Source organism: Lutjanus erythropterus, chromosome 5 (genome assembly GCF_056507025.1).
Source record: "Lutjanus erythropterus isolate fLutEry1 chromosome 5, fLutEry1.hap2, whole genome shotgun sequence".
Classification (NCBI taxonomy): domain Eukaryota; kingdom Metazoa; phylum Chordata; class Actinopteri; order Lutjaniformes; family Lutjanidae; genus Lutjanus; species Lutjanus erythropterus.
In genome coordinates this window covers 27,230,875-27,244,029 of record NC_139321.1, presented here as the reverse complement: position 1 = coordinate 27,244,029, position 13,155 = coordinate 27,230,875, and the positions used below count along the sequence as shown (strand labels likewise).

At 41.6% G+C, this 13,155-nt stretch overlaps 1 protein-coding gene across 4 annotated transcripts in view; it reads right to left on the bottom strand.

The window, feature by feature from the left end:
• Window positions 1–13,155, bottom strand: part of unc5a (unc-5 netrin receptor A) — a 195,439-nt gene that overhangs the window by 14,069 nt on the left and 168,215 nt on the right. The gene's annotated exons all lie outside the window — the stretch shown is intronic.

Below are 13,155 nucleotides of genomic sequence, written 5' to 3'. Positions count from 1 at the left end.
GATATGTTCTTTTAATCTGTCTGAGGAGGGAAACAAGATGGCAGCAGAGGGAAAACAGACAGCCAGAATATGCCTCAGAGTCCAGGAGACATCTCAAAGACAACGGCTCCAAGAGGGAGATGTGTGTATAGATAGTGGCCATATGTTGAGCGCTGCATGCCAGCATGGTTGCCCATGGTATGATTTCAGCAAAGACATCTAATTAAGGTGGAGAATGGCATTAATTTCTATCTGCACAACACTGATTCAATTTTCTGCCCTCTTTCCCAGGAACGGGCTAGACTGATTCCAATTATAATGGAGAGGAAGCTGTTAATTATCCATTTGGAATCTCTACCTGCTTTTGATATTTGATGTGTTCTCTCCTTCACTGAATGAGCACTTTTGGGTTCAGCCCGAGAATTGAATTTCAATGTTTGCTCAGCGCATTGCTAATTTCCATGTTTGCTTAGTGCTTATCTTCTTGTTAACATGAATATTATGCCCCCTGTGATTATCCATCTCCATTCTCGCATATGCATTGGTTTATTACTTTCACACAAATACCTCACAACCTTAAAGGGACAGTTCACTTCAAAATCAGAAATACATATTTTTCTTCTCACATGTAGTGCTGTTCATTCATGTAGACTGCTTTGATGCGAGTTGTTGAGTTTTTGAGACATCAGCCAGAGATGCCTGCCTTCTCTTGAACATAATGGAACTAAATAGCACTCAGCTTGTGGTGCTCAGAGAGCCAAAAAATACATTTGAAAAACTCAACAACAGCGTCTCTTTCCAGAAATCATGACCCAGTTATTCAGAATCTACAGACCTTGCTGTGTGTAGTTTCATGACGGAACTACTTTCTTTCTGCGGTAGAATCCTACATTAAACTGCTCACAACAAGGTCTGTTGATTATCTTGAGTGACCAGGTCATGTTTTTGTGGAAAGAGACACTGGTGTTGATTTTTTTGTGTTATGAGCACCACAAGCCAAGTGCCATGTAGTTCTATTATAATAGAGAGAAGGCATCTCTACCTCTATGGCCCTCTATTTCTCTCATGCAGATTATCTGCAGGCTACAGGGACAATGAAGCTACATGAGTACAAGAGGAGCACAATATTATACTTTGACAGTGTCAAACAACAAGACATGTATCCCTGGGTTGCAATGGGCTACAAGTATTGTCATTATTAATTCATGTCCCGATTATTTTCACGATCACTTGATTATTCATTTAAAATGTAAAAAAAAAAAAACCAACTTAAAATGCATCACAATTTGTGATGTCTTCGAATTGCTTCTTTTGTCCAACCAACAGCCCAAAACTGACTCAAAAGACTACATTTACTACCATAAATGATGAAGAAAGGCAGCAAATCCTTACATTGAAGAATGAAAATTGCCTGAAACCAACCTATCAAAATAGTCGGCGCCTAATTTCTTTCAACAGACTAATTGGTCAAGCGTTGCACTGCGAGTCCTACACTGTTAGTTGATCAGCTTTATATAACTCTGCCAACTGCTTGTAAAGCTCGGTCCATTATCCCAAAAACAAAAGCCCACTGCTCTGAAAATTCCAACTCTTAAGTTGGATATCAGTGACTGTCTTACTGCCTGCCAGACTCCATTCACATTTTGCTAAATTTAACATTATAAAACATCTACTCCTTATAAAAGACTATTTATGATTTCTTGCAACTCATAAACAGACACTTACCCATTTGGCAAAACATTTGGCATTAACTTGAACTCTAAGGTGAAACGAACAAACAAAAATAGATGCTCTGAACACCCTGGCTATCAGAGAGGCCAGTATTTCAACTTAGCATGTTTCCTTGATATCTATTGACATATCATGGTTATTTTATGATTTAGTCCAGTAGATATATTACATACGTCTCCTTTAAAGATGCACAATGATCTGACTGTATATGGCTGGCAGCAGAATATCTCCCTTAGTGTACTGCTACGCCAGAGCCTTGTGATGTTACCCAGCCTACTTACCCAGAGCGGGAAGGTCAGACAGTGGCTCTGAATCAAAGTGTCGAGGTCTAATGAGTTAATAACAGAGGGCAGAGCATTCTCCACAGAATTAAAAGCCCTCTGCTATTATGTCTCTTACACAGACAAAAAGTCACATTATGAGGGCTTCCGGAGAGGTTCATTTAACACAGTTCTTAAGCACAATTATTTGTTGGGGGGTGATTAGCATTGCAAATTGGGGCTGGTGGACTTTGATCAGGTCTTTGACCTATAGCAGCAGATCTATAGGCCTGCTAGCCTGAGAAGGAGTGCAGAATGCCAATTATCTTATTATCAACATATAGCGACTAGAATGAATACTAACTGGCCTGTCTAGCAGTTTGTCAGGTTCAAGGCTGACATGGCAGGATTACGATCAAACAAGGTCTAGGACATGACACTCCGGCTACCTGACAGGGACGCCGAGCTTACTGAGGGAAAAATACACAACACGGGATGATACACTTGCCGAAAGTGTGCACGTGTCCTCGCTTTCAAATGACACCGTCTCGCTTGTGTATTGTTTATATGCTCCTGAGTGCCTGTGAGTGTGTGTTAGCTAGAGTGTGTTTTTGTGCAGGGTTTCAGCATATGTTCTGGACTGAGAGAATAATGGCCCTCTTTACGCCCCATTATCCTGTTAACAAATGACAGTGTGTGCGAGCTAATAGATGAGAAGCTAAACTTGACCATATTATTTACTCTTTCTGGGGGAAAACAATGCAAGGTTTTGAATTAGTTTATCAAATCTCATATTAATCACCAACTTGGAGCTAAATTGTGAGTCCATTTGGTGGCGATAAGAAGGGCATCTTGTCTTAAGACACCCTGACCCTGTACAACCGTGGAAACATTAAGATGCATGAGACGGGCGAGAAGTTCAAGTGCTGCAGGAGAAAAACCCCTTTTGTTCTGACGGAATTTGAGATAGCCTGTGGTGTGTGTGAAGACTGTGAATTCAGAGTCGGGCCGAGCCAAGACCACCCCCTGACATTCAATGAGGCTGGCTAAAGAGAGTGAGATAGAGCAGGGAAGAGTGAAAAGAGCAGGGGCAAGAGAGAAGAGAGACAGAGGGAGCTTAACATTTGTGTCTTCAGGTCACTAGAGTGGCCAGCTTTAGCAGGAGAGATAACAGGATTACTGCAATCATGGCCACAGTTTTCTATGACTTCAACCCCCTTTTTTCCCACCCTCACTCGTCTCCCACCCCTCTTCCTCCTCATCCTCCCGGCTTGGACCAGAGCTGGGACTGTGATGGACTTGGGGCCAGGCTCCACCGGGAAACAAGAGACACTCATACAGCTAATCTCTTCGGGCTGGTGCTGACAGAAAGAGGTTAGTGGCTGCACCAAATTCTCTCCTGCAACAAAAACAGCCTGCCATCGGATACAGGAATGAAACAGTCTAAACAAATCAAAGCATTAGTACAGGCCTATAAATATATATATATATACACACACGCACATATAAAAAGAACTGGAGTGGTTCAAAGCTGCAGATTAAAATATTCTATACTCTTAGAAATAAAGATGCTTACTAGAACCATAAAGGGTTCTTGGGCCCGTCCCCATAAGAAGCAGAATGTACTTTTTTAATCCCCCTTGGGGGGGAGCTTTTTCACTCCATTGTTAATTATTTTTTTACACACACAGGCTTGTATACACACATACAATTTGTGGAGGAGGTGGTAAAGTGATGCTGCCCAGAAACCTCAAGCAGTTGGATGTTTGGTGCCTTGCTCAAGGACACCTCGACACAGTGACCAGGAGGTGAACTGGCACGTCTCCAGTTAACAGTCTAATCCGTACTTTTTGGTCTGAGCTGGATTGAGCCGGCTACCCGGTGGTGCACAAACCAAGTACTTATGGACTGACTACTGCTGCCCAAAGAGGAGAACACTCAGAGTTTTCTATCTGGAACCCAACAGAAAGGGTTATAACAAGAACCATCTGTAAAACATCTCATCCAGAACCCTATATAAGAGGTCCTAAAGAGAACCATTCTATGATGTCTATTCAGAACCTTTTCACTCTCAAAGGGTGTTAACAAGAATGCACTTAGAGGGATCTAATGAGAATCCTTTTATTTTCCAAAAGTTTTATCTAGAACCCACGCAGGGGGTTTTACCAAGAACCCTTTTAAATTATGGTACATACAACTCTTGACAAAAGAGTTCTTTAAGGATCTCAACAATCAAACTCAAAGAACTCTTTCCTCCAAAAATGGTTCTATGGATGAAAAGGGTTCTTCAGAAGCAAATGGTTCTGAGTAGAACCTCAGCCCTTCTGGGAGAAACCCTTTTGGAACCCATATTTCTAGGAGTGTACTTTCCTCCCAGCAAGGTCAAGTGACTACATGTGGTCTTCTATTATTCTGTCTTGGTGTGTCATAAACTGATTAACTTAACCAGCTCTGATGGGGATTATAACTAGCGTTTGATCAGTTAATTAGTCAAGCCACATGTCATATGAAACACGGAGAGACGCATGGGCTTTAATACTCTCATAAATTTGTCTTTACCCCTCCACTTCTTAGCAGTGTCCTCGTGTGTTTAAAAATGTGCGTTCATAGCGACGATCCATTTCCAGAGTTGCTCTTTTCAGGCAAATGCATTTGTTTATAGAGAGTAGCCTGGCTATGTGGGCTCCATAAATCTGTGTATTTGTCAGCAGGATGTGACAGGCTTTTCCTCTCTGACTGAGAGTCTATCAGTCTGAGCTCCAGTGGCCGTGCCCGCTACAGTCAACTCTGATTAATAACTACAAATAGAAGGGACTTGTCTGCTCAGTTATAAATGGGGACTGTGTTTGCTAGGGAAAAGATGCACATTTTGCCTGATAAATCACAGAGCGGGACGGGAGAAAAAACAGCACACAGGAACACAGAAATATAATATGGAAACAATTTCTCAGCTGGGCTCAGTGATAAAGCTGACTGTCTTCTTTAACTTAATGCCAGCAATTACTGGGCTGTGCTCCTCTGTTTTTTCCCCAGGAATTCCTTGCCAGTAACTATTCTGATGGGGGGATCAGACAAACTGTTTGTATTACACTCTACATGCTGCTTGCCTCTCCTGTGATACTTAAAAGCAAAAAAGTTTCTGCTCAAATGAAGCTTGCTGCTCAGGAGGAGCTTGCAAGAGAATGTCAGAGTGGAGGGAGCTTATAAACAGTTTATGAGCCCCTTTTAAAACGCAAATACCAGTAAGAATAATAGCTTGAGGTCAAACACTGTATAAAAGAATACAGGAGCCACTGTTTAACCATTTAGACATCAATTAAACACCCATTAATCACTGGAACATACATTTTTACAATCAAGAGACAAAAAGCTCAAAGCATTGGCCTCATTACATGAATATTGATGAAAGCATAAATTCTATGGTCTGAAATACAATACTGGGAGTACAGAGGGTTCTTCAAAAATATTCTCACCATTTGAGCCAAAGTTGAGGCTTTAGGAAGTTTAATGCGTCATTAAATGTAACTTAAACTCACTACAATGATGATTTAAGAGTTATACAGCCAGGCTAATAGCTTTGTGAGGCTACACTTCAGTGCTTTGAGCTAAATGCTAACATCAGCCTTCTAACATGCTCAGTGTTCACAAATGCACAAAATATAAGTTAGGGTCTCTCTCACATTAAAACAATAACAAAAGACGAAGAAGAAGTAGCATGGTATCATAGTTATTTTTTTCATTATTAAACTCCATTGCAGAGGAAAATCTATCCAATGTCCATGTTTTCTCGACATTATAGCAACTAGCTAGCAGGAAACGCACCATTACCTTGAGTAAATTACAGATTTCTCTACGTTTGAACACAAGTCTAGCGTTTTTAGACCTGTTAATGCAGATATGTGATATATTTTAGCCAGAAAACTCCCTACAATGATGATTTAAGAATTTTGCTAGCAGCTCTTTGAAGCTACACCTCGGGCTCCACTGATTTGAGTTAATGCAAACATCAGCATGCTAACATGCTCAAAATGACAAGGCTAACAGGCTAATATTAAGGAATAATGTTTATCATGTTAATTATCTTAGTTTAGCATTCTATCGCGGTAACATTTGCAAACTGGGCTCAAGCAAATGTCATTTGTTTGGCAGGTATTTGATAATAAATAGGGTTGCCATTGTCAATGTGGAAAAATAAGGAACACCTTGTCAGCAGCCTCATCCCCACAGAACACAAATCAAGTGAGTATCAGACATGTCATCTCCTGAATTCTGGTGAAGTTTTATGCACCCATTTAAGCTCTTCTCTGCTACTCCCAACATGAATGTAATGGAAATAAGAGCCAATCAGAGTAAAGTTGCATCAATATGAAGGTTTAAAACTTCCGACCATAGACATGGACAAAATGTTTGATCTGTCAAAAGGAATCATTTGATACTATAGGAAGAAGCTAAACATTAATAAATCCAGGAACAGTGCGGTTGGATAGCTCAGTTGGTAGAGCATGCACTCCATGTACGGAGGCTGTGAGTCCTCTGCAGCGGCCGTGGGTTCAACTCCTGCCCATAATCCTTTGCTGCATGTCATTCCTCCACTCTCTCGCCCCATTTCCTGTCACATCTTCAGCTGTCCTGTCATTAAAGGCATAAAATGCCCCCCCCCCCAAAAAAAAAAAAAAAAATCTAGGAATAGCAACTGACCTGGTAAACCATAGAGACCACGACAGTGGATGACTGAACAATACCTGTGAAAATAAATTCTTGTCGAACTGATCAGAACACCTCTACTGGATGTTGGCACTGAAATAAAGATGAACCTGTTCCAGAGTGAGGGAAATGTGAAGAAACAAAGTAATGAATGAAATGAAATTTATGAAATGAATGAAAGTAATTTAAACCCTCAGTCCAACATTTTTCATGAAGGATACAGCATAGCCTTTGCAAGATATATTTCCACCAAGTGGGTTATTGGACAAATTTCTGTCTCTGTCTCTGTCTCTCTGTCTCTGTCTCTCTCCCTCTCTCTCCCTCTCTCTCTCTCTCTCTCTCTCTCTCTCTCTCTCTCTCTCTCTCTCTCCCTCCCTCTCTCTCTCTCTCTCTCACACACACACACACACACACACACAGGGGGTGAGGGGTTGGGGGATCTTCTGGTTACATCCTCAGAGAACTGTCATGTTGTGTATGTGGAGAATGGCACGATGATGATTTTAAACATATTATTATCTAATAACAACAGTACAGTTCTGGGGGATTATGAGTTGAGTGACTGATTGAGATGAATGTTGCTTGAGGTTGGACAGTCCACCATGGATGACAGAAAATACTCTGACAAACTGTACAGTTTGCTCTGTACTGACAACCACTGACAGGACTGCTCCGCTCGTAGCCTGTCTGACATTCAGATCTGTATTTGGACAGCCTCTTTCTTTTCACAGGCAGACTTGAAGTGGAGGGGTTCCCCTTAAATACCATTGTCTAAGGCAGCAAGATCAATCAAAATATTATTGTAATCACAAACGCTGAAGTTATTTTTGAAGAAGGAAAAATGTGTGACAAGACGACAACATAATGGAAATATTGTAGTACTACTGAGACGCCCTGGCCTATAAATCTTGTTCTCCAGATGTAAGAAGACATGTTTGTTTGGTACAAATTTCACATCATCATGATTTTAGTATTTTTTGTCAGTGAAAATGAAAATTCTGGTGCAAAAATGAGAATTCCCACTAATCATGAATCTAAACACAATATCTGTTAAAATAATCACAATATAATTTTTTACCATATTGTGCAGCCCTAATGCTGTCAAAGTCTCCATGAGAGTGAGTGCAGGCAACTTTCCTGTCATTCTGATTTAATACATTCTGCTATGTCTTGTGAAACTCTTTTTGTTTTATTATTTCTCATATTATTTCAAGCATGTGAAAACCTAGTGTAAATATTAGAAGACAGCGTGCACAAAAAATCAGGACAAATCTGTATTGATTCAGTAATGGACAGTGAGTTTATTTTTGAATGTGGGTGGCAACCCTATGAGTCAGAAACCACACTGTCAAACAAAACTGACTAATTTCAAGTCACTGGGAGTCATCCTCTGGGGATTATGACTGTCTCTACACAATGCTGTCCCATAAAAAGTCCAATAGAGATATTTATTACAAAATCTACTGTATTAGTATTTATGATGGTCCCTCAAAAAGTCTACCATACACACAACACAGAAAAACTGACTAGCACTTCAACCTCTGTAAAAGAAATAAATGTGACAGAAAGTGGGCGGTTTATAAATCATTCTCCATTTTTTTTTTAAACTGCACAACAACACCAGATTTACAAAACACAGACATGTGGGTGTGAGGGAAGAACATTTAGTTATCAATAAAAAACAGGATATTCTGTCATTGTTCCACTGTTCAAATGTGGGTTATGCTCAGAGGAAAACTTACTGAGCATTTTGTCCTTCACAGCAAAAGCTGACAGATTCTGAATATCACAGATAAATGTAAAAAAAAACTAGCAGCTGCATATTCCAACCCTAAAAAGACACTTCTGTCGGCACCCTTCCAGTTTAATTAGATGTTGGTGTTAGGTCTATCTCTGTACTGAGTCGGAGGTTTGGTTCACTGCAGGTGTTTCAATCAGTTGTGGGATGGCAGAACATCAGTGATGCTCTCCCACAGGTCTAGCTGGGAACAACCGAGTGCACAGCAAGGGCGCTACCAAACGCCGATCATGTCTCCTCTGCTGCTGCGCCAGCCTTGGCTGGGCCCATCAAGAGTGGGACACACATTAAATATTAACTTAATTGGTCCCGGCAGAGCCCTGCTAACATACGGCAAGCATCAGACGGAAATGTCACTGTTTCCCCAGAGCCCCCGCACACTTAGGATCAAAGACAATAACATTGGTTCTAATCTGCTGTAATTGGGAGATAAGAGATTGCATGGTACAGCGTGAATAAGTGAAGCGTGCACGCATATGTGCACGTGTTTGTGGGTGTGTGTGCGTACCGTCCTCGCTGATGGAAGCTTGTCAGAGTAGACTGACAGCCAGCGAGGGGCCTGGAGAGAAAACCTCAGCATCCCTTTTGGTTTCAACAGTTCTTCCTGCCAGCGAGCAGCGAACAGAAAAAAGGCAGAGAAATGCCTGTTCAGTTTTTTCATCTCCCATCAAAAGTACAGGCTGTTTAATGCATGAAAAGTTGACTTCTTGTCTGAAAAATGAGGTGCAGTGCCTGTAAATGCTGTCATAAAATTCACTTGTGCAGAAGGGTTACTATACACGAGTACAAACATAAAAAAATGCTGCCGTGCCACTCCGTTGTACCACCTACTGCTCCTCCACCACCGTTACACACGACAATTAAATCTAATGGTAGCCATAGTGAAAGTCTAATCATAAATGGTGCATTTTAAAGATAGTGATTAGTGATTAGGCTGAACCTCTCCAGGGAAGTTTAATCTCCACTCAAAGTGGTTAATGTACTTGCTAAATGAACTGCTCCCTCCATAATGGCACCAAGAGCAGTGTGAAGTCGAGATTACTAAACAGTGCAGGCCACATTCTAAATCACTCACTAAAAACTACAAAACCCTGGAGACGCCGTGGCTTACCACAGGACCAGGTTGTGTGAGAGACGGGGAGCTAATGCACTCAAGGGCGTCAAGGGAGCTGCAGAGTATGGCAGCACAAGTGCTGGAGTCAACAAGCTCAGATGTCCTTTTCCTGGCTAAGAGAGCGGGAGAATAGCAGAACAAGAGCTAGCCAGAGGGAGAGACAGAGAGAAAGAGTTTTTCTGTGCACCAGCAGCCTTCCTGCATCCAACACAGGACGTACAAGGTCATTTCAACAGTCACACTGCAGCAAAACAACACTGGGTCACCCAATGATCTGAATATATAAAGAGAGCCCTATCATTACAGCTGCTTTGATAGAGAGTAAACACAAAGGGTTGATACATATCTGTCCTTCCACTGCAGACCACCAGTGTCCTACATTTTACATTTATTTCTATGTTAGACCACAGTTTAAAGGAGTAACATGTAACATGTCCAAACAGATATAAACAGCAAATTAAATCGGTTCACATCTTATTTAATATATGATCTATGGTTGTTTGTTTCCCCCTGCCATGTCCTACCCAGACTTGAGGAAGCTCAGGCAGGTTGCAGGAGCACTGCAGGAGCACGAGACAAGCACAAAGTGACAATGAGTCCTACACTGTAAGTTGATAAGCTATTTACAACTGTCAGTTGTCTGTCAATGTAAAGTTAAGACAATTATCCTGAAAACAAATCTGAAAATACACATTCTGCAGTTGGAGTTCAATGACTGCCTGCCTTCTGCCAACCACACTCCATTTACATACATTAATTTGAACTCTCATTAATACAAAAACAGTTATTCTGGCCTGTAAATGTCAAAGGAGGATACTCTGGCTGTAGCGTTGTTGTCAGAGAAGACAGTATTTCAATTTAGCATATTTCCTTAATTTCTGATGACATACCATGGTCATTTTATGATTTAACACAGTAAATATATTATAGATTTTTCCTTTAATGTCAGCTGGCAATTTCCCTACACACACCCACTATCACGCAATAGCTGTCAGAATCTGAGAAAGAGAGCAGCAGGAGCAGAATTGACCCACAAAAAGACAGATGTAAGCTCAGAGAGTTTTCGACAATTCCCACCCCACAGCTAGAGCCCCGCGTACGATTCTCATCTCATCTTCCACTCCCTGAATGGGAAAGTGCTAATTTCAGCCTGAGCCCCCGCTGCCTCACATTGTTTATGTCCCGGAGCCGTCCATAGACTGCGCCTGTGGCGAGCCTCTGCGCAAGGAGGTCAGCCATTACAGCCGGCGAAAGTGGACTTGAGTGGGAAGTGGCACTTGTGGCTGTGGGAGGTGTCAGACGAGGAGGAACAGCTTGGAGAGAGGGAGAGAGGTGCAGCAAGAGAGGCAGAGAGAGAGAGGGAGCACGGGGGTTGCTGGGAAAAGATTGGGGCAGGCTCTCCTTTTAATTTACTAATTAACCATGCAAATGAAATCTTAACAGGCTACTCAGAGGCAGTCCTCGAGGGAGGGAGGGAGGCATTAGTGCTTGATTATACTCTGTCCATGTGGAGAGCAAAAAGAGAAGCGAAATATGCTGTTGAACAAAGTGATGGGAAACTTCTGGGCCCATGGCAGTCAAGCAGAACCACTGACAGCATGAAAGGAATGAATCTATGTAGGCACGCACACAAAAACACACCCCAAGATTGCACTGTATACCTTGATTAACCTGGACATATGCATTGTTTCAATACACAAAAACATCGCACACACTTGAACTGCACATGGTGTAATCAAGCCTGCAATATTGTTCAATTTACCATAGCCACGCCTAACTCCTACAAGCACTGATTTCTACTAACCTCCCAATGTGACAGACAATGCTATTACACATAATAGTCCACCTATCACTCAGTTGGTGCGAAACAGCTCCATCCATGCAATCTCGACTGAGAGACTGCTCGGCAAACAGAAAAACAGGCAGCACTACGTTTGTCACAATCACAGACAAGAGAATAAGGGGACAGAGCCACCGTGACATCACTCATTGGTGGAGTATGGTTTTAAAGCCTTGAGTTTGCCATCTTGTTTTTTTGCAACCCGAGCATGCACAGCAATGATGAGAGCGTGGAGGTGGTGGGTGATGTACTGCGACTTGGTGGTGCTTGGTTTTGGTTTGTCTGGTCAGCAGGAAATAATGGCAGCCAGCCTGGTTGCAATCTTTCTCGTATGACAACTAAACAGTTCACTAAACTATTTCTGAAAACATTTTAAGTGAGAAATAGACAATCAAGTAACGGAATCTTGATCCATATCTGATCAATACTGTCTAGTTTTACAGTTTGAGATTAAGTTTGAACTAGTCTGTGAATTTTCACTAATGATAAATTGATTCTGAACCTAAAAAGTTGGTTCCCAGCTGGAACAAAAAAAATTATCAGGTTTTCCTTGAGATCCAAAATGGGCATGGCCTATTCTACAGTTTTTTGTGAATTCTGCCACACCCTCTGTCAGTGACATTTTAGATTACAATGGTTCGTTCCAAGGACCTTGAATGGAAACTGTTCAAGAACTGGAGTATTTTTTGGTGAAAAGGGCCTTGAGAATGCCAATGTCAATCACACAGCATCCTGCCCTGCATTGTCTATTTTACTCTAAATGCGACCATAATTTAAAAAATTGACATCATGCTGCATACAAGCAGACTTGAAAATAGGGGCTGAGACTATAAACTACATTAGGAAATTTGGGTCGTAAATCAAGAGACAGTAGGTTCATTTTCTCTCTGACTTCCATGCAATTGGACTTCTTCTTGTAACCAGTGGATTTGCACCCTGCTGGTCATTAGAAAGAATGCAGGTTTAAGGCACTTCCACGTTGGCTTATCCTTTCAGATTCAGAGGCTCTGTCTACTTACAGATGAGGACCAAACTGAAAAAATGTCTTTTTTTTTTTTTAAAAGTATTTCCCAAGTGCTGTTAAACAGAGCAAGGAAATTTTAAGACAGCTTTCCCAAACATCCTAGTTTTATTTTTATTTTACTTTGCACACAGAAACAAAATTATTTCATAAAAACCAAGAACTACCAGGGTCAAAATTATTAGCCGGGTTTGAAATATACTGGGATGTGAACACACTCAGCAACACACTCAGACAGAAATTGGTACACCCAAAAGACTGTGCACCACATACACAAAAAAGTAACCTGGTGTATGCTGTCCAATGCAACAAGGACTGCAGTGACTTAAACATCGGAGAAACCAAACAACCACTGAACAGACGCATGGCTCAACACAGGAGGGCTAACTCTTCAGGCCTGGACTCAGCTGTCTATTTGCACCTTAAGGAGAAGGCACGCCCTTTTTAAGACAGCAACGTCCACATTCTAAACAGGGAGGACAGATGGTTTGAGACAGGAGTTAAGGAAGCCATCTATGTTAAAGTGGAGAAACCTACTATCAACAGAAGAGGAGGCCTGAGACATAACCTCTCTCCTATTTACAATGATGTTATTTCACCCTTGCCAGTTGTTCACAGCCATGTGACTCTAGCGACTGTTACTACATACCTGGTTTTGGGTGACACCCAATACCCAACGACTCCAAACATCTGTCGTCAAACAGAATG